The sequence below is a fragment of the Myotis nattereri genome (assembly GCF_964212035.1).
Source record: "Myotis nattereri genome assembly, chromosome: 9".
Lineage (NCBI taxonomy): Eukaryota > Metazoa > Chordata > Mammalia > Chiroptera > Vespertilionidae > Myotis > Myotis nattereri.
The window spans coordinates 25,512,543-25,536,060 of NC_138084.1; positions in this window are offsets into that span (position 1 = coordinate 25,512,543).

The following is a 23,518-nucleotide window of genomic DNA, read 5'->3' on the forward strand; positions in this document are numbered from 1 at the left end:
GACTGTCACAAAAATACTTTAGAAGAGCAATTTTGATACAGATCCATGTTTCCAAAGCTCAAGATGTCTGTCAAAAACTACTTCTGTGGAAATTTAGCTTTATGAAATATAGTAAAATAAATTTCTTCAAAATTCATAGGGGAAAATAAAATGTTGGGTCCTTTAAGTCATAGGGAAATACATAAAACCACCCTGCTATTTATGTAATGTGTGTGTGTGTGTGTGTGAGAGAGAGAGAGAGAGAGAGAGAGAGAGAGAGAGAGAGAGAGAATGTGTTAGAGTTAAAATCATCTAGTTTTCTTATTTACAAAGTGATCTTTAAGTTCTCTTACAGCTCAGAAATTAATGATCCTCATATACTAACTGAAGAAATCCTACGACAATTCACTAAGGTAGTACAAATCATACAGTTGCTCACTGAAAGTTTTGAAGAAACTTTCAAAATGAGTAGTTTTTTTTCCTGCCCTGGTCCCTGGTTGTGTTATCTTCTTATGGCTTTTATTGTATCAATACCAGAGAGGGTCCAGGTTTCAGTGTTTGTTACACAGTGGCATCGGCAAAACCCAAAGATAGTTTAGGGTTAACTGACACACACAATCCAAAAAGATAGACAGTTGACAGTTGATAGATGATAGATAGATAGACAAATAGTCAACAAAAATTGGTATTAATTTTAGAAATATATGTGTATAGACTTCACTAAAACCAACAGCATATTAGTATGTGTTAAGGAACAATGAATAGCCCTGCTGAGCCAGCAGCTCATCAGCAATAGGATATTATTTTTCTCAAAGACTTATGTACGAACATAATTGAGGTACATTGGAAAAGAAATAACTGTCAGCACAGAGTATGAAAAGGCAGTTTGTTTAACTTGTAAAATGACATAATTTCTGCAAAATAGAGATATGCTTATATATGCAGTATTTATACAAATATTCTCACTTAAATGCATATCAGGTTACTGGTAAAGGAGGGAGGAGAGAGAGAGGGGGACAAAGAAGTGTGTGTGTGTGTGTGTGTGTGTGTGTGTGTGTGTGTGTGTGTTTCTTAACCAAATTGGCTACATTTATACTGCCAAATAACACAGAGGGTAACATGATTGAATGGTGGATGTGAAAAACAACAAATTTAATGCTGTATTATATGTTTACTATGCCTGAGGCACACTTCTAAGTGTACTACATTTCTTTAGTCTTTTAATTCTCACCACAGCTCTATTAGATAGGTTTCTTATCATCCTTAAGGGAAAGATAAGAAAATTGAGGTTCGAAGAAAGAGAATTAAACCCAAGCAAGATCATACAGTACATATTGGTGGAACTAGAGTTTAACCAAGGCAGTCTGGCTCCAGAGTTGCCTCTATTCATCTTTATATTTCACTTCTACACAGAAAGAGAAATTGAACCCAGCTTTTCTTAGGACAGTTAACACCATTCTGTCTCATCTTCACAAGGCTGTGGAAGGCGTGAAGTTGAGAATTTGGCAATGCTACCGCATTTCCACCCTACAATAGAGAGGGTTGATAAAAGACTCTCTGGCTTCTGTCTGAGTTGTGTTGCTGAATTGGGAAATTTAAATATAGCAAATGTATGTATAAATCAGGAAAATTTTAGTAGAAACCAACATAAGATAGCTGAAACAAACTTCGGGAATATCTTTAAAAGTTACCAAATTTTCTATGGAGGTGGGTACAGTAAAGGAAACTAGGAAGAATGCTGAATTAGAGTCTATTTACTTTAAGATGTTCTTCCCAGTGTCTGCATCTCTATCTAACAAATCAATATCAGTTCTAGATCTCATTCCTTTGACTTACAGACGTCTCTGGCCCATAAGACAGAAATATAGCGCTTTCTAGGGTCTACATTTGCACGTACAATGAGGCTGACTCAGTTAGTGTTTGTCTTAATGCCAATCTCCAAGCACAAAATCTTAAATCAATATATGCAATTCAAGTATCTGGGGATAGCACCAAGAGTTACTTGGTTAATCAAAACAGAAATCCAACTAAGTTGAGAATTCGTAACTCCTTTGGAATACTATAAAGAATAGTATACAATGGCTTAAGGAGATCAAAATTTTTAAAAAAGAAATATTGTTAGACTGAGCTATCATCTGTCTATGTCAACTAGGACACAAGACTTTGAAAAATATTTTAATATGGGGAACAATGACAACAAAGATTTCAAGAGCTCATTAGTGGAGTTTTTCTACAGAAAAGGAATTAAAGCTCCTAGCTAGTCAAGTAACCACCAAATTTTGGAATCATCATCTTTTCAAATGTCGAAGAGGTAGCACTGCACAAATGTTTACAAGGGTTATATCCTCTTGCTCACTTTTATTATTACACAGGGTCATTCTATGTCTCTTACAGACATTAACCTCTTTTCTTAATCCTACACCCAAGGATATTTTGTATTGATTTTGAAATAGAGAGAGAGAAACAGAGAAAATAACTATGTGAGAAAGAAACATTGATCAGTTGCCTCCCATACATGCCTAGAATGGAAATTGAATCTGCAATTTAGGTACATGACCTGACAAGGAGTCAATCCTGCCAGCTTTTGGTGCACAGGATGGTGCTCCAACCAAATGGGCCACCCAGCCAGGGCAATAGCCTTTGTTTTAAAGTCTATTTTGTCATGTATAAGTATTGCAATACCAGGCTTTTTTCCTTTGCTTTGCATCTTTTCCATCATTTTACTTTATGTATGTGTGTAACTTTTGTTACACACACACACATACACACAAATGCATTGTTTTCTTACTTAATTTTTTCTGAAAAAATCTACATATATAAAACCCTAATATGCAAACAGACCAAACTGTGGAACAACTGAACAACCAGCTGCTATGACATGCACTGGCCATGAGGGGGCACGCGTGGAACAGGGCAGGTGTCAGCAGCAGGCTGCAGAGCACAGAACATGGTGGGCATTGGCCATGGTGGGATGGTGGAGCAGGTAAGAGAGGACACCAGACCAAGGCGGGGCACCAGTTGCTGTCATCAAGGAGAGCTACTGGTGGTTACTGAAAATTCTTTGCTCCTGCATGCTGCAGTACTGCAGGATGCTTGCACCTACTGCCTGCGCTGACCTTGCTCACACCTGCAGATGACACTGGAGCCACCACTCAACCCTGCTGCCTGTGCTGGCCCTGCTCACACCCACAGATGGCACTGGAGCCACTGATCGCACCCACTGCTGGCACCTGGCACTAGTCCTGATCCCTTGGTGCCATTAGTGGGTGTGAGCAGTGGCTGCCAGCCCTGAACACCCCTGAGGGCTTCTCCACCTCCTCCTGCTCCTGATGGGCAATCAGGGCAGCAGCTGCCACTTGTACCTGCTGCTGAAGCCAGCCCAGATTGCTGTGCGCCATCAGTGGGTGCGAGTGGGGCTGGCACCATCAGCGTGTGGGAGCAGTGGAGGTGTGAATGGGGCTGTCAGCAGACAGGAGAACAGGGGCTGTGGTGGGAGGGGCCAGGCGGGGGCGTGGAGGATGGGCCAAGACCCGCCCCTGTGCCCACCGCAGCCTTGCGGCCCACAGTTTCCTTTCAAGGTGCCCAAATTTGTGCACTGGGTCCTAGTTTTACAACAAAACATTTACATAGAAGATTATGTTTGGTCAGAATGTTTTTCCGTTTGTGTAATAAGACATGATATTTTTTCATCCTCAAATGATATAAGCAATTTTTCTGAACTATTTATTAACAGGTGCACTGTTTCTTCATTATATACTAAAATGGTAACTATTCAATATATATATACTAGAGGCCTGGTGCACAAAAATTTGTGCACTCAGGAGGGTCCCTCAGTCCGACCTGTGCCCTCTTGCAGTCTGGAACCCCTTGGGGGATGTCCACCTGTTGACTTAGGCCTGCTCCCCAGGGGATTGGGCCTAAGATGGCAGTCAGACATCCCTCTTGCAGCCCGGGAGCCCTCGGGGGATGTCCACTTGCCAACAGGGAGCAGGCCTAAGCTGCAGTTGGACATCCTTAACGCTGCTGAGGAGCCAGGAGAGGCTCCCACCACCACCACTGTACTAGCAGTCGTCAACCTGGCTTGTGGCTGAGCAGAGCTCCCCCTGTTGGAGCACACTAACCACCAGGGGGCATCTCTTGCATTGAGCGTCTGGCCCCTGGTGGTCAGTGTGTGTCATAGTGACCAGTCATTCCCAGTCATTCTGCTGTTAGGGTCAATTTGCATATTACCCTTTTATTATCTAGGATAGAGGCCTGGTGCATGGGCAGGGTCCAGCTGGTTTGCCCTGAAGGGTGTCCCAGATCAGGGTGGGGGTCCTGCTGGGGTGCCTGGCCAGCCTGGATGAGGGGCTGAGGGCCTTTTTCAGGTTGGCCACACCCCCTTCAGGGAGGGGTTTCCTGCTGGGGTGCCTGGCCAGCCTGGGTGAGTGGCTGATGGCTGTTTTCAGGCTGGCCACAGCCCCGTCAGGGTGGGGGTCCCCGCTGGGTGCCTGGCCAGCCTCCGTGAGGGGCTGATGGCTGTTTGCAGGCTGGCCACAGCCCCTTCAGGGTGGGGGTCCCCACTGGGTGCCTGGCCAGCCTGGGTGAAGGGCTGATGGCTGTTTGTAGGCTGGACACAGCCCCTTCAGGGTGGGGGGCCTGCTGGGGTGCCTGGCCAGCCTGGGTGAAGGGCTGATGGCTGTTTGTAGGCTGGACACAGCCCCTTCAGGGTGGGGAGCCTGCTGGGGTTCCTGGCCAGTCTGGGTGAGTGGCTAATGGCTGTTTTCAGGCTGGCCAAGCCCCCCACTGGGGAACCTCACCCCATGAGGGTGTGGCCATCATGGGTGAGGGGCTGATGGCTGTTTCCAGGTTGGCCACAGCCCCAGCCACCCAAGCTCCCAGTGGAGGCTGGCTGGAAGCAGGTATCTGGGATTTATTTATCTTCTATAATTGAAACTTTGTTGCCTTGAGCGGAGGCCACAGCCAGCCAGGGCAGGCGGGAAGCTTGGCTTCCTCCATCGCCGGGGAAACCAAGCCTCCTGCTTGCTCTAGCTCTGTGGCTGCCAGCCGCCATCTTTGTTGGGTTAATTTGCATATAGTCATTCTGAGTGGCTGGTGGTGTGGCTTGGGCCATAGCAGAGGTATGGTCAATTTGCTTGTTTTTCTTTTATTAGATTAGATGTTATTATTTCCTGGACTCCACACTATTTGCATTCTTCATTTGTTTCCTTTGTTTATTGTTGCACAACACAATCTTTTTATCATTTACATTCCAGGCTCATTTACTCATTGGAATGGAGTAGTGAACAAAATAGGCAAAATAGGCAACTCCTAGAGTTAACATTGTTATAGGAGAAATAGACAATAAAGATAATTTATTAAAAAGATGGTGATTTAAGCTTCAGAGATTAATAAATCAAGTAAGAATTGAGAATGGAAGAAATTACTACTTTTTTTAAAGAATAGACAACACCTTAATGACAGAAGTATATTGAAGTAGATATAACAAAGGTGAGGAGGGAGCCAGGTGTATATTTGGGGAAAAGAATTACAGATACATAGAAGAACAAGGAGATAAGACCAGAGACAAGAATGTATCTACTGTGTTTAAGAAAATACCCAGATGGACAGTACAGAGGCAGCAGACTGAGACACCATTTGGTAGACAGTTTTAACAACTTTAAGTTTTACTTTGAGAGAAATAGGGAGCCAGTGAAAGATGTTTGAACAAAAGAAAGATAACTGAACTTACGTATTAGAAGAATTATTTCAATGTCTATTTTGATAGTATAGAGGTGGATGCAAAAATAGGTACAGGAAGAAAATTTAGGAAGCTATTGCAATAACCCAGGCACGGAAGTGATAAAAAAACTGATAAATAATATATATTTTAAAGGTGAAAGTAAATATATTTTCTGATAAGTCATAAATTGGTTTGATTGAGAATGAAAAGTAAAGATGACTAGAGGTTTTGGGCCTTAGATTTAGAAGCATTTGCATTTTGCATTTGTTTCTTTGAAATGCATAATTATACAATTTATTAGATTTAGATATAATAGGATTGATTATATATATATATATATATATATATATGTATAAAATTTCAGTTTCATGGAAAAATATTGTCCTTTTTGTTTTATATTTGAAAATCATTCTGGCAATTCTTGGCTCTTTAACCTTGCAAAATAATTTTCATATTAGCTTATTAAAATCTTTGAAAAATCTGATGATATTTTGTCATTATTTAAATATATGAACAATTTTACACTCCTAGAGAGTAAAATTCTAGTTATTTACCTAGTAATGCATTATTAATATAACAAATTTATGTCTTTGTTATATAAACAGAGGTCTTAACTAAAATTAGCTTCAGATAATTTCCATTTTCATTAGACTGACTTATTTTAAAAATATTTTAATTAAGTTAAAATTGGTGCTCAAGTAAAATAAATACAATTACATATTTAACCAAGAAACTGGAAACTGTCACCTAAATTCTTTTAATCAAAACAGAAGGAAATAGCTTCATGAATCTAATATAAAAAGCATTCTTTACTAATTAAAGAATTAAAATTATGAAAATTACATGAGAATAAGTCATTTAAATGCTGTGAGTAGGAACTCAGAGATAAACATAATTTGATGCAATGACCTTTTATACATAAATTTTCTCTTATAGATTACATCATACATAATTTCTACTTGACAGACGTAGTAACTAAGAAATATTGCACTTAATTGTTACAGTTGGAACTGGATCAGATTTTTAGATGATTTTAAATAGAAAATATAATTGACTAGGATAATTATAAGTTGAAGTAGCAAAAGAATTTCAATGAAAATATTTTAGTCTATTCCAAATGGGACTTACATTTTTGAAAATTATATATAATTTCAGGATACAAATAATTTTAAAAACTCTTAAATTGATTATGAATAAATGTTACTTGTCTAATTGAATATTAATTTTAATTATTAGGTATATATGGGCATATATAAATGTAATTTAAATATTCAGATTTTTATTGATCACTCTGAAATTATTTTTTAAAAAATTAAACACCTAGTTGATTTTCAGTCCCAAGCATGGAAAAATAAAAATTTACAATTAGTTATTGCCCAAGTATCTCCAATATGTCCCATTGAATAAAAATTATATTTCCAAATATTTATTCCATTTACTAGTAAATAAAAACAAAACAAATTCTTTTTATTAATGATAATGAACCAAAATTTCTTTATACTATATATAATAGAAGTACTTAGCGTAGTGGAATTTTAATTTTTTCAGAGGGATTTCCCAACCCCAAAATTCTATCCTTATATACTTTTACTAAACAAGGTCAGTGAGTTACTTCAATTTCTCTGGTTCAGTGAATAGTAAATGTAAAAAGGATTTTAGAGATTAACTAAATCCAGTTTCCTCATTTGATCAGCCAGGAAAGCAAAGAAGGTCAAGGGTAGAGAAGTGACTTTTTCAAGATACTGGAACTCATGCCAGCAAAGCCAGGTCGGGTCCCTGACTCCCAATACATCACTGACATATTACTTCTAGAAAAGTCACATTGCTTCTTAGATAAAAATCATGCTACTAAAAAAGTACATATCCCTATAAGTTAAATAAAAACAATGTAAATGTATTTATAAGAAGCATGATAGAGGTAGAATTTGTAGATACAAATATACATTTATAGATAAACTGAGGGATTAAATGTTCTGCTAGTCAGGGAGGATAGACTTTAATTAAAGGGTGGGACTTCTGAGAAAGAATAACGGCTCCCAGAGTCATTGCATTAACTTTATTTCTCCAGATTGGAGAAACTACATTAACCCTATTTCTAGCAAAGCCAATAGGTTCTCTAATTCTCTAGCCTTTCGATTGAGTTTAACATGAAAGAATTAAACAACTGGGAATGGCCTGAAGGCAACTATATTCATTACTGGAGTCTCAGAGATCTCCCAAAGATCTTGCCAAGTCAACTTGAGACCTGTCTCCAGAGAATAACTTTGAATCAACTACACTAACAGATTTCAACAGACAGCACAGGGGGATGAGCTTAGCAAAAACATGTAGAGAGCTTAAAGAATATAGGAGAGATTGGAGGGAAAGTGATCTGGCCAGTGGCAGGATAGTAAGAAGCAAGTAGATTCCTGGACAAGTGGAATAAGGAAACCAAGACAAGAGAATTAAATAAGGCCAAACAATTTGAACAACTTACAGCCAGCTTGTGAATTGCAAGACCTTATCTTCCCTAACCAAGGATACCTGAGAAAACATGGTTCATACCTCTCCTCCCTAATCAGAGAATAAACAGCTTAATAAATCACCCTGGTTGGGAGAAAAAACAGAGACCCAATTAATGCCATTTGTGCCAGCCAAACCCAAGGACAAATGAAATCAGGGGAACAAATAATAAAAATCCCATTAAAGCCAAGTGGACCATCATTGAATCAATTTAAATGGGAGGCCAGTGTCAGATGGGGTCAAATTAATTCTTGGAATCAGAACAACCTCTCCCTCTGCAGATCCTGTTAATACTTCAGCTTTGATAATGTTAGGTCGTAATCTTTTGGTAATAAATCTGGTACCATTACAAAGACCCCATTTACTATTGAGATTTCTCAATAGCATGATGATTGCACCCACTTTCAATTTTAATTTATGACACGGCATTCCCGAAGGAGTAATACTATTAAGAAATTTGATGGGAAAATTTTCCTTTTCAGCATCATCTGTGGAATCAATGGAATCATCACTCAAATATGTATGAAAATCTCCATCGAGTATATCCAAAATTTCTTCATTTAATTTTTGAACATGCTAATTTTTTGGACAAAGAATTGCATGTTTAGATATTAAAAATAATATTTTTAATATTATCTATAGATTAATATTATCTATAAGATATAATATTTCCAGAGGTAGCTTCAATAATAGATCCATTACAAATCATTTCAAAGGGGATTTCAATAATATCCTTTCCTAAATGAAAACTGCTATCAAGTTTGCCATCTCCAAATTTTACTAACCATCCACTATAAGCAGAATACTCTGATCTCATATTTGTTTTAAGAGACAACTTTCTGAAACATCCCCAAACATTGCAATACTTTAAACTCGTTTGTACTATGGCCGATCACATAGCATGCGGTACAATACTGAGACATTTCCAAAAATCTCCTCCAAGAAGGAGAACTTTCCCACTAAATACAACATTCAAATTTCTCTTAGTAATCAGTCTATGGCGTTTGTAGCATGACTGGATGCCATGGTGCATTCATCAATAATGAGAAGTTGGGCCTTTTTAATAGTTTTAGCAACTTCACTCTTTATATTGAGTCTAGAAATTGAAGTTTCATTTAATGGAATTGGTAATTTATATTGGGAATGAAAGGTACTTCCACTGAGAAGTAAATTTGCAGCAATTCCTATAGACGCTGTGGGTAAAACAGTACCACCACGGCCTCTAATATAATGTATTAAAACTTATACAGATATGCAGATGAATAGGATTCCTAGCTGGCAGGCCCCTGAAAGCAAGCTGGCCACCTGTGGATTCTGTGAGGAATGGGGCTCCCTCTTCCCTCCGGTCAGGGTCTGGTTTGAAGGCCAGACTCAGTACTTCCATGCTCCGCTGTGAAGGTGGGTTGCTGCCTGAAACCTCACCCTGAGGGCGGGTTTCTGCCTGAAACCTCACCCTGAAGGCAGGTTCCTGCTTGAAACCTCGCCCTCCAGGAAAACAGCTGGGGGAGGGCGCAGCCATTTCCAAGATGACCCCTGCAGGACTGACTTCCTTCCGCTTGGTCATGCTACTGGATGTGATGTTACACCCAGGGTTTTTATATAAGTAGATAAGAGTCCCCAGAGGATCAGCGGGCAGAGTTAGCTCATTCTGGACTTACCCCCTTATCCTGTCTTCAAAGTCCCCTTTTTCTCAGACTTCCCAGTGAGCTAAAAGCAGCCCCATCTTGGCTCCATTCTATCACTGTGACCTTCACTTCCCAGTGAGCTAACACCAGCCTAGCCTTGGTTCACTTTTCCTTTGATGTTTCTAGAGAGCCAAAGCAGAGCACCACCTAGGCTCTTTCCTTTTGCTTTTTCTACTCTAAGTCCTCCCTTTGCTTCAATGTCCCCAGCTTTAAAATATGTACTCTCAAAATCACCTGGACTCTTACTGTGAAATCTTTCCTATAGGAAGTCAAGAACCCACAAACTTTAGGCCAGCCTGAGGCTGAACCACTTTATTTACATTCTAAAACTCTGCTTTATCCATGAAGCAAGTAAAAGCACATCTGATAGTGCATTAGATTACAGATTATAAATAATGGTGGGTTGTTTTGGTTGTTTCTTATAAATTGAAGGTCTGTGGCAACCCTGCATTGTACAAGATTATTAGCTCCATTTTTCTAATATTATTTGTTCACTTTGTGTCACATATTGGTAATTTTCACAAACTTTTTCATTATCATTGCATCTGTTATGGTGATCCACATCAGTGGAGAAAGTAACTGTGGAAATAGCAAGAGAAGTAGAATTCAAAGTGGACCCTGAAGATGTGACTGAATTGCACAGTCTTATGATAAAACTTTTAACAGAGGAGGAATTGAGTCTTATGGATAAGCAAAGAAAGTGTTTTCCTGAGATGAAAACCACTGCTGGTGGAGATGCTGTGAAGACTGTTGAAATGACAACAAAAGGATTTAGAATAGCAGTGGCAGGGTTTGGGAGGACTGACTCCAATTTTGAAAGAAGTTCTACTGTGAGTAAAATGCTACCAAACTGCATTACATGCTACAGAGAAATCATTTGGGAAAAAGAGAATCAATTGTTGTGATTTATCTTTATTGTTGAAAGTATTACAGATGTCCTCCTTTTTCCCCCATTGACCCCCTCTACCCTTCTCCTATCCCCCTACCAAGGCCTTACACTATTATCTGTGTCCATGGGTTATGCATAGAGGCATATAAATTCTTTAATCTCTTCCTGTCTCCCTTACCTCTCTTCCTTCTGAGAACTTGTAGTTTATTTTCAAAAATACCTTCAGATTAACAGTCAGAAGTGAAACAAAGAGTAACATTAGACTAAATCTGCCACACCCGCCTTGGGCAGCAGAGTCTTCGTCTCCCTTTCGCAGTAGGCACGCTAAACATGATTGAAAACTAGCACAGGAATAGGGCACCGGGAGGTGATCAAGAAATGCATTCAAGAAATGGAAGCCTGATATCACACCCACCAAACACTGACATCAAAGCTATAATTAAAATTAAAAAAAAAAATCAAGTACTAATACTGACGTTCCAGAAGATTCCCCAAGAATCTAGAAATGCTTCATCATAGTATTTTCATTCAAGAGTGCATAATTTATTGAGTGGGTAAAAATTAGTCAATACTTCCTTAGAATTTTCCTGCCAATCCTCCACCATGCTTTCACAATCTTTGCCAAAGAATGGATCGGGTGTACTGTCACTGCTTATTTACCTTCTTCTAGAATGAAGTTGCAACATGCTATCATTTCACTTTTCTTTCTAACATGATATATCTCTCCTCTTGTGAACTGACCTAGGATTTTTGATGCAGAAAATTCTCCTGAGACAGGGAAGCAGTCATTCTAGGTGTATTTCACTTAGTGAAAAAAAATTTAAATCTGTTAAGACATGAGAAAAACTGAACTTGTCATCTTGTTTATTTCTAGGTGCAATGGAGTTACCTTCAGTGCTTCTTTCAATTGTATTTTCTTCAATGAACACTATCATCTCATAGGATTTTGAAAATCTACTGAAGAGGAAAAGACAGTGGGAAAAGTATCTTCAAATAAATATGGCTTTCCAAAGCAGATTTTGAAATAGCACAGATATCCACATATGCTATATAGTAACTTTAATCTTTATTTTATTTTACTAATTAAATTTATTGGAATGACATTGGTTAATATGTGATCTGTATATTGCATTGTGTGCCCACTACCCAAAGTCAAATCACCATCACCATATATTGGGCTACCTTTACCCTTTACTATCCCCCATCTACTTCCCTCTGGTAACCTCCATACTGTTGTTTATATCAATGAGTGTCAATTTTATACCCCACACTAGAGGCCTGGTGCCCGAAATTCATGCAAGGGGTGTGTGTGTGGGGGGGTCCCCTTAGCCCAGCCTGCATCCTCTCCAATCCAGGACCCCTCAGGGGATGTCTGACTGCCAGTTTAGGCCCTCTCACAATCCAGGACCGCTGGCTCCTAACTGCTTACCTGCCTGCCTGATTGCCCCAACTGGCCCACCTGTCAGCCTCATCACCCCTAACCGCCTCTTGCCTGCTGACCTGATCGCCTCCAACTGCCCCCCCTTGCCAGCCTGGTCATCCCACACAGCCTGCTGTTCAGTGGTTTGTTCGTCCCTCACTAACCCCCCTGCGGCCCTGGTCGCCCCACATAGCCTGGTGTTCAGTTGTTTGGTCATCCCCCACTAAACCCCCTGCCAGCCTGTTGCCCACTCAGCCTGTTTGGTCCTCCGTTCGGTTGTTTCGGATGTGACAGCCCCTGGCTCTTTATATATATAGATATAGATATGAGTGAACTTTTCCACAATGATACATAGCTCTGACTCTCATCTAGCACCTTACACATATTTGCTATGCACTACTCATTTTGGAACACTGTTTAAAATATGCTAATTGTATTTAAAGCCTGTTTAGGGTTCATGTAATGAGTGTTTACTGTTTAGTGTACATTAGTATTTAATGTTTAATATACTATTGTGTATCTAACATGTGTCATAATAAAAACATAGCCTAACAAATTTTGCACAGATTTAATAACAATTTCTAGTTATATGGTCTCACAGTTGCTTAATTGTGGACAAGCTTTTAATAAAATTTAAATGTAATATGTGAATACAAGTGGAGATCCTGAATAGGCTTACATAGGATAGATGTCCTTATGTTAAATAAATAGATACCTGTGATTAGGGTTAACATTTCCAATGACAACTTTTAAAATAATTTAAATATTGTGCCTCAAACATTCATGACTTAAGAGATGATATGTTTCAGGTTACTTCAGTACATAATTCAAAGATAATAACAGTGTAGCCATGCTTTTGATAAGCTAGATGGCTATAAAGACTTGATACAATGAAAAAAATATATATATATACATACACACAAATACATATGCACATATCCAGAGATAATAGATCAAATGCAATATATATATAAATTATTATGTATAATATAGAATTTTGAATATACATATATAACTAAATTAATAACAAGGTATTATAAGTTTTAAATTAGTGACACATGTGATGTATCTTTGTTCTCCACCAGTCTAGTAGATGGGTGTGTACCTTTACCTTTTCCTTCACCCTGATTATAATCAAATGACATTATACTCTTTTTTTTTTTTTGGCCTTCAGCCCTTCAACCACCTGTGTCAGGATGCATGACCTTTTATAAAATTATTATTATTATATTTTTATTGATTTAAGAGAGGGAGAGAGAGATAGAAACATCGATGATGAAAGATAATTATTGAACAGCTGCCTCCTGCATGTCCCCTAGTGGGGATCAAGCCCACAAACCGGGCATGTGTCCTGGACTGGAATCGAACCTGGGGTCCTTCAGTCTGAAGGCCAAAGCACTATCCACTGAACCAAACTGGCTAGGGCAGGATGCCTGACCTTTTTGATTTTATGGAACAGCGTTCCTGGAGGACTAGGATTGTAGGATTGTCAGAGAGGCTTTGTAACATTGTATAGTTGTTAAAACATGCGTTATTCTTTTCAAAATTCTATTCATAAAATATTTTAAATTATTAATGTATAGAAATATTATATTTGATAGTGAAGTAATGTGTTTCATAGTGGTTGAGTGTGGATTTTATTTCCAGATAATCTTGTTCAATTTTGGTTCTACATTTAAGACTTGCTTGTCCTGGAGACAAGGGACTGCAGCTTCCCCTGGGGCCTGGGTCTCAGAATAAATTCATGTGATGTGTAACAGCTAATCCCAATGGGACCTGCTACTTAAGTTTAATAACGCATCCAAGCCTTCCTTCATCACAAATACATAGGGAATCTATATTTATTATGATATGCTGCTGAGGTTTTGTGGTTGGTTGTTTTACAATAGATACTTGATACACTAACTATGATAATAGTAGTTACAGAGATGTTTAAAATGTGCTTCAAGGGGCCATAGAGCTTCGTTGTTTTGAATTCTGGCTCCACTTTTATGAATTATCAGAGTAATACCATATGGAGTATTACTCTGATACTTTCATGAAGTATCAGAGTAATACCATATTAAAACACACACTGCTTCTACTTAAGAGAATGAAAATATCTCATGATTCTTAAAATTAATTAGAAGATATAATAGGAGTTTTCTATATACAGAGAAATGCTTCTGTCTATACTTTAAGTAAAAGTCAGTTTCATCTAGTTGGTGTATTGTAATGCAAACGTTTGATGAGCTTTCTACAAGCTTTGATATTTCTTGAAATGTTTAAAGTAAGTGAGCTGCATAGTCAAACTCATTTCAGAAATATATCTATAGTAGAATTGTGGAATACATATATGTATGGGTTAGGGAAGAAATGAGATTTTGCAATGCTCAAGGCTGAAGGACTAGTTTTAAGTTAGTGCAACAGTGCAGAAACTGACGATAGGCTATAGTGGAAGTAGAAATGCCTTAGAGGATAGAATTGAGAAAATTTGCAAAGATAAATTTGATGAGGTTTAATGACAGAAAAATATAGGGGAAAGAAAAGAGGTCAAGGATGAGTAAGAAACTCCTTGCTTAGTCTATGAGATAGAAATCAAAGATTGAATGCAATGTTTCCATTCTACATATGGAGGATAATTATTCAGTTTGCCTCTTTTGTAACACTTGAGACTATTACTAAGAAATTTAATTTTAAATATCTATTTTATAAACCCTGTCAGAGGTACACAATCAGGGAATTCTTAGGTAAGGTGTCGAGTATATCTTATGGAGAAAACTGGTGACTTTGGTTAGTAATATTTCTATTCACCTGGGAGTAACAACCAAGGAATTCTTAGGTAAGGTGTCGAGTATATCTTATGGAGAAAACTGGTGACTTTGGTTAGTAATATTTCTATTCACCTGGGAGTAACAACCAAGGATAGAAACAGCATCTAAAGTAATACATATATAAACAATATGCTATGTTGGAAAATGTCATTGAACAAATAAATTAGACAATATTGACTCCTTTGTTACTAGAACCAACAGTCTCTTTACTCTCAAATGGCAGTATTGAGCATCCCCAAAGACAAGATGTCAATATTAATATCTTAATACCTCCTCCTCCAAATTTGAAGCACTTTAAATAAATATATTTTTATACTGGGACACAGAAGAAATTATAATTCCAGCATTGCTTGTGAAGTTAATCTCAAAACATAGGAAAACCTTCTACTTGGTGATATTACAAAAGTGAAAAAATTAGTGTCAAACAATAACAAACTAATTCTTTGATATTCTCTATTATGTAATTCATTATAGTACAATGTCAGTCTAACTGGCCTTTGCATTTGCATTACTAAATCTCTTTATACATTAACAGGAAGATAATTAAAATATTGCTGGAACTCAGATCAGCAGGGAATAGTAATCAAGAGTTGAGTATCATTTACCCCATCAAAGGAAGTTTAATGAAATTAAAGGTTATATCCTGAGAACAAAATACAGCTTGCACTAACTTTAGCCACACACTTACTTGCAGGAGTTTTACACATATACTAGTAGATATCATCTCATCTGAGATGACATGGTTTTCAGAAATAGCATTCTATAATCATAAATAGGTCTTAATTTGTGAGCAAAAATCCACAGATGTCCCATTAATCGTTTTGATATTTGTAAATTACATAATGGGCCTGTAGCCTGGCAGAATATCAAGACTGGAGAAGAGGTCATTTATTGGACTCAATAGGAATTTGGAATTGTGTTCCATTTCTGTTACTAACTGTGTGACTTTGGGTTGGAATTAAGCTACTACAAACCTTGGGTTCCTTAAAAGTAAATTATAAATAAGGTTACATTCTTGCAAAATTACGTAAGGTAATGCACCTTAAGGACCACAATATTTAGAGCGTACAACGATGAGCCAACAATTGTGTCAATGATGATGAAATATTAGTTGTGGTTGCTTTGTTGTTGTTTTTCTTGTCAGAACTCCCTAGCTGCATACATGTTTCTTGTAAGCCCTTTGGCTTCCTGGTGAACTTACAGTATTGAAGGGGCAATTTGACTCTAAATGGTTAGAGATTTTATATGATTCTGTAACCCAGTATAGCACTAAAGTAAAGAAAGATCCAGTATAATTCTGATTCAGGGAACAGTTTTACAAGGATTTTACAAGCTCCAAATATAATTTTCCATGTTTTCTATCAGATCTGTTTTTTTTATTTTTTATTTTATTTTATTGTTTAAGTTATTACACATAGTAGCACATAAGACTCCTTCCCCCCACCCCAAAAGCCTCTCCCCTGGCTTCCCTTACCCCCGGCACTTGCCCTCATCCCTCCCAACCCCCAGTGTCTTTCGTCCATTGGTTATGCATCTGTTTTTTCTTTAATCAACACTTCAACCACCCATGTATCAGTCAAGTGAGCAAGGAACAGGGACTTGTGAATAAAATGACACAGAGGGAGGGGATTGAAAAGCACAGGAGAGTGTTCTGATTTAGATCAGGGGTCAGCGAAAAGGTCTCCCCGATTGGGGTAACAATGGGTACAGACATGAATGAGTGGACGTGGACCTTTCTGGCAAGAGGGCCCAAGCAGAAGCGACGTTAAGCAATTGAGAAACATCAGGGAGGCCAGTGATCGGAGCCCCATGAGCAGAGGAGAGTTTTAGGACAAAAATGAGTTTGGACTTAAGGAAAAGGACTCTTATGAGCAAAAGAATAAAACACTGTGATTTGCAATTTTTTTCTTTCATTTTCATTCCTTTATTAAAGACTTAGTTTGCATCTTAACTCAGAGGCTTCATGCCTTTATTAAAGATTTAGTTCTGCAGGTTAACTCAGAGACTAGAGACATAAGTTACTTAATAAAAATACTTTATGATGTTGAAATGAAAGTCACTTTTGGAATTCTTTCTCATTCTTAAGATATGCAAAATAACAGCTTTTCTAGTAAATCCCTGCCTAGCTGTACTTTCTTATCTTCCTTCAAGACAAAGAAGGGCCTGAGGCCAAAACTGTAATAAAGTCAAGAAATAGCCCAAGTTTAAGTTCTGTAATGTTTTACTAGTTGGCTAGTACACTGCCAACCTCCATTTTATTAATTCTACTTTAATCATGAGAAGATGCAATTGCTACTTTATAATCTTCTGTCCAAACCTGTTGGAAGCAAACTTTTAGCTCCTGGAATTTGCTTCCTTTTTCATGATCAAGTCTATCTATAATACTCACTAGTCCCTTTCAAGAAAATATCCAGAAACTCCCATAACACCTGAAATACAATACCACATCCCAAACATTTTATACAATAGGCAGAAATAAAATTACATTTCCTAACTACTTACAATGGCAAAGAAATAATGGAATCACATTTCAAAAAGAGGACATTGCTTAGGAAATTCCATCACATCCATCCTGCATGGCAGATGATTATGGTTTTAATTAAAATGATTATTGATATTAGCCACCTTCATTATAGCCAATGATAGCATTCATATTAAAAGAGGAAGGATGCCATTCAATACTTGTGTTAGAGATTCCCAAGATCACCGCCAGGTCTGATAATTCATTAGGGGGATCCACAGGACACAGCACATAGTTGTACTCATGACTATAACTTATTATAATGAAAGGATAAAAGCAAAATAAGCAAAAAGAAAAGGGCACACAGGGCAAAGTTCTGAGGAGACCAGCCCAAGCTAACAACAGTCCTAAGGGTTCTCTCTGTATGGAGTAACACAGAATGCACTTAATTCATCCATCAATGAATTAAGAAAACACATGTGAAGTGTTGTCTACCAGTGAAACTCACTTGAGATGCAGTAACAGGGTTTATAATGGGGTGTGCTCACATAGGAACCTTCTGCTTACCATGTAGCAAAATTCCAGACTCACAGGAGGAAATCATATGCTCAGCATACAGCATATTGTTTGCACAAACTGTTTAGGCACAATGGCCCACTCTTATCTGATTAAGAAATTGTGTAAACACTCTTGACATCCAAGTTTCCCGACACCGGGCAATGGCCGACTTTTGAAGCTTACCTTTCTAAAGATAGCTGTCTCAGAACTAACAGAGCTTTTCTTTTAACCTGCACTTGCCAGTCTGAAAATCTGGTGACAGTCTGGCAAGGTAGTTACTATGCAACAGTTATGTTTGTGTGTGTGCATGTGTGTGTGTGTGTATAACGTATATTCACCCTTACCTCACCTACCAATCAGCTCCCAGCACAATCCACACTACTAACTCATGGTATCCTGTGATTTTGGCGCTGTATAACCTGCAACCTATATATCATCAGGGAGTTCAGGCTTTTAAACATTAGCTTCCTGTTTTCCTATGTGATGCTACTCATAATAAAATAGCCAATTTATTTCCACTGTGATTCTCGGTGTTTAGTGCTTGGCTCTGATAGCTCTGAGTAGACTAACTCTTTCTGTTTGATAACTCTGTGTTCATTACTTGAATCTACACTTTTTAATAAGCACCCCAGGCAACTCAGAAGCTCAGTAAAATTTAAATGTCACTGCTTAATAACTGTAAAATATAAATTTCTAAGAGATATAGTGTGAAAACTTTTCTGGATCTTTCTTTACCCTGAAACCCTTTTGACATAGCACATTTCTTAAAACCACAGTCATGAGAAAGACACTTTAGGATATGCTGCTGTGTGGGTTCCCTTCATTAATGTGAGCATAGATAATTACAAGGATAAAATACTTCAATCATCCAAACAAACATCATTTATTAAATTGGAAAATTAAAGAAAATGACTGATGGCTGGATATCAGCAACAACTTTATCTGATACCTTGATCTTTTGATTAAAAAAAAAAAAACCTTCAAATTTGTTTTCTTTGTGCTTCTCAGACATTATAAAAACTTAGCAAGATAGTGTTCACAAAATTTCCAGTATTTTTCAAGGAGAAAGAGATAAATTCAAAATAATTATAACTTGTAAGCATTGTGTCTTTATCTTGTCAGCCTACTATTGTTGAAGATGACTTTCTTGATGTGAGAACACAAGAGGATGCAGATTCTTGATAAAGTTTTCTCTACCTCATTTTCATTGCAAATAGCACTCCCCTTGCAACACTGAAAATATACCCGAGATGACTGCAAATGCTGAAATCAAGAATTGCCCCTTTTTCTATATAATGGTGAAAAGACAACATGATCATACTAAAAACAGAACTTGGCTGAGAACTTACCTCAGAGACATGAGGTAAATCTCACAATATTGTGCTGTCCCCACCCATGCTGGGTTCCCTAGAACTTCTGGCTCTCAGAATTGTGTGTACTGATCCTCCAGAAATTAAAGATAATAAAAGGATCAGTGATTATGTGTGGGTAGGATGAGGGGTTGGGAAATGAATAGGTGGAGTACAAAGGAAGTTTAGGGTTGTGCAATAACTCTGCATGGTACCATAACAATTGGTTCATATCATTATAGATTTTTCTAAACCCACAGAATATATAACACCAAGAGTCAACTATCTTGTAAACTATAGACTTTTGGTGATTATGATGTGTCAATGTAGGTTCATCAATTGTAACAAATATACCACTTTGGTGGGATGTTGATAATTCATGTATGGGACCAGGTAGTATATGGGGAATCTTTGTGTCATCATCTCAATTTTGCTGTGAATATTAAAGAGCTCAAAAAAAGTTTCAGAAAACCAAGAAGAGAAGAAAATGTTCTCAAGTTGATAAAGAACATCCACAAATAAGCAAGCAAGTAAACAAACAAAAACCTACAGCTAGCATCATACTTAAAGGTAAAGATTGAATGCTTATTCCTTGAGATCAGGGCAAGGCAAGAGTATTCACATTTGCCACTACAATTCAACAGAATATTGCAAGTTCTAGCCATCACAGTATGTCAGGTAAGTAAAAAAATTGAAAAGGTACAGTGCCCATTTGCAAAAGGTATGCTTATTTATGTAGGAAAATCCTAAGGTATCTACCAAAAAATAAGAATTAATAAATGAATTCAGATTTTCTACAGGATAAAACCTACATGTATCAGTTGTGTTCCTATAGACTAGCAATAAATATAAGGTCACTGACAATAAAATACAATTCCCAAATTAAAATACAATATCATTTATATCATCCAAAATAAAATTAGTCATTGTCAATCTAACAATAGATGTATAAAACTTATATTCTGATAACTATAAAATACTGATAAGAATAAATTAAAAATGAGACAGGCTGAGTCTCTCTTAAATGGATGGGAATGCACTTCAATATTATTATTATTATTATTATTATTATTATTTGTGCTTTTCTGAGAGAAGTTTAAAGTTTCTCTACAGGTACTCCTCAAAGAGTGTCACCCTGTACATGTGGGGTCCATACCAGCTCAGAGTGGGAATTGGGAGAGCAAAGAAATGTGGTCTTGTACTTGGGTGAAGAAGGAAGCCCTATATAAGCCAGACCCAGACAGCAGTTTGGGGAGCCGTGTTCTTCATTAGTGTGTGCTCCCTTGATGTATCAAGCTCTCTCTCTCCTTTCCTTCCACCCTGTTTTCAGTAAATCCTTTTTTTAAAAATCTGTATTAGCTCCTCTCAGTTTCTATATTGGCAGGTAGAAGGGGGGAGGGCGGAATAACACCTTCAGGTGTCAAAAACATCTAACTATTTGGAGAAAGTACAGTATTATGGATTGAAAGGCTTAACACAGCAAAGATGCAAGTTCTCTCTAAATTGATTTACAGCTTTAACATTATTCCTGTCAAAATTCCATCAAAGTATTTGTAGACATAATAAAATCTATTCTAAAATTCCTAGAAAAAGAAAAAGCTCCTAAAATAGCTAAAATAAATTTCAAAAAAAAAAATAGTAAGTGGGAAGAAACACTCTTCCTGATGACTGATGACATACTTAAGACTGTATGTGAATTGGTGGAAGGGTATGCATATTTATAGAACAGAATAACATACTCCTATATAACTGTACAAATATACCCAATTAATCTTTACTAAAAATCTAACACTGAAAACAATCTTGTGGGTCTGAATGCATTTCAATTTCCTAATTTATCATTGATTTTCTTCTCATTTTATTCCAATAATAACCAATAATGTGAAATAAAAAATATATATTTTAGATATTATGTAGTAAAAAGAAAATAATATAAAATAGTGTTAGCATTATATATGATGTATACTCTATAATAAAAATAAGACAGTTTTTAATACCTATAAGTAAGTTATTAGTATTAATAGCACCTGTTTAAAGTAATGAATCAGTAATGAAGTCATTTATAACTTACATATTACAACCAAAGGAATAACAACAAAATCCCTTTTCCAAATACTAGTAAATCATATTATTTCTGGGGCTGAAACTCATATATTTGAAGCTCAATTTCTTCTTTAACATATATCTTTCTACTGAGTGGCTTTCCTTCCTTAGTCTTTGACACAAGACAGAGGACTTGCACAAGGAAGATATATTATCTTACAATTTTAATGTCCATTTATCACAAGCTGGGAGAGAGTCAACCTTGTAAGTTTGCTCATTAAACTCAGTAGCCAGAAGCTAAGAAGCTCAATCAGAAAGATAAACAAACAGCAAACTTCATCTAGTTTATTTGTCACTACAGGTTTACTGTTGCCTTCCCTAAAATCAAGATTTGTCTTGAAAATAGAAAATAAGTGTTGCTAGTGAATGCAGGAGGCTGTCCTTTGGTGGGCAAGGCTGTCAACTTATTCCTCATGAAACTAATTCAAAAAAACCTGAGCTACTGCATCTATTCTCTAGCTCTGCATAGATAGTTCAAGATTATCAGTGTGAATGAAGTTATTTTCATTAGAATGACACACATTTAACAGACTCTGATGAGTGTGTCAGAAACCCCTACCCCATGACCATTCTACTTTGCACTCTGGAGTTTTTGTGTTTATTTGTGTACTTTTTAAAAAATAACTGTCCATATGCGCTTTCAATTCTGTTACGGATTTTGGAGACTGTTTCATACATGTAGCATGAATTCTATGAAGTTTGAATAAAAATGAAGGTGGGGGTAGAACTGAGAAATATTAGATATTAATGTACTCTCAGTCAATGTTTATTTTAGCTTCTCCTCTCACCTTCAAACATCTTATCTTCCAGCATCTCTCTCCTGAATTGCTATATTAAACCCTCTAATTATCTTTAGCTTCATAGTTCTCTAATTTATCAATGGTCAGCCTAAAAAAGGTGTTCTCCTAAGTTAGAGATGCCATTATATTATGTCATACACAAAAAATAAATAAAATCAAAATAAGTCAAAAATGACTCATTTTCTGCCAAAAAAGTATGACTTTCCATTTCCCTACAGGATAGCATCCAGACTGCAGAATACAGCCTGACTACATTTAGAGCCCCTTTATCCAGGACCAAAATTGCTCTCAGTCCCCATCACTAAAGTACAGTAAATGCGGGAACCTTGGCAAGTTACTTATTCTCCCATCCTGTTCTCCAAGCTCACATACCCAGGGCTTTGCTCAGGCCCTGTGTAATGTGGTCCAAATAGCTAATGACAATCTATCTCTTAATTAGAAATTTAAAGGAGAAATCCCTTTGGCTAATAACTTCTGTGGAGTTACAAGGTTAAAGGCATCCTTTGTATCTTGCTATTTCACCTGTTCTTCCAGCAGAAAACATTACCACAGAACTTCAAAGTAACAAAGTCAAAATTTGTCTCCTCAAGTATTCTGATGCATGTAACACCAAGAAATAGTAGGAGATTCTCAAGTCCCGGAAGACTGGGTGTGAACAAACAATTCCAAGAATGAAAATGTCTTTCTTATTGAGAAAACATCCCTAACTGGATTTTCTAGCTTTCCATATGTGAGCAAATGTGAATTTGGAAATGTGTGGGCTTTTTATGGTTAGTGCAAAAACACGTTTTGTGGAATTCTCCATGCAAATAATTTTCCTGTGTGCACCTGGAATGGAGAAAGGAGGAAGGCAAGGTAAAATAAATAAATAAATAAAAATGGATGGGGCTATTTTGGACTGTTTTATTAAAGAAGTGAGATGAAATACCTAATTGTGGCCAACATACCTTGATAAATCATAGCAAAGGTGCCATGAAACTAATATCTCTACATTACAAAAAACAAAAACAAAAGAAAAACAAAACAAAAATCTGCACTTGCCTATTTGAGAACACAGCTTTACTTTCCATGATATGTTTAAATATAAAAACAAGCATAAACAAGGCACTTGTTATATTATTTATTCCTAATACTAGTATATTATTTGCCAACAATGACTCAAGTAATTATAAAAACGTAATTCTTAAATTCTGCCTGATGCAGTCTAAAAATGTAACTCTTGGAAAGATGCAGAGAT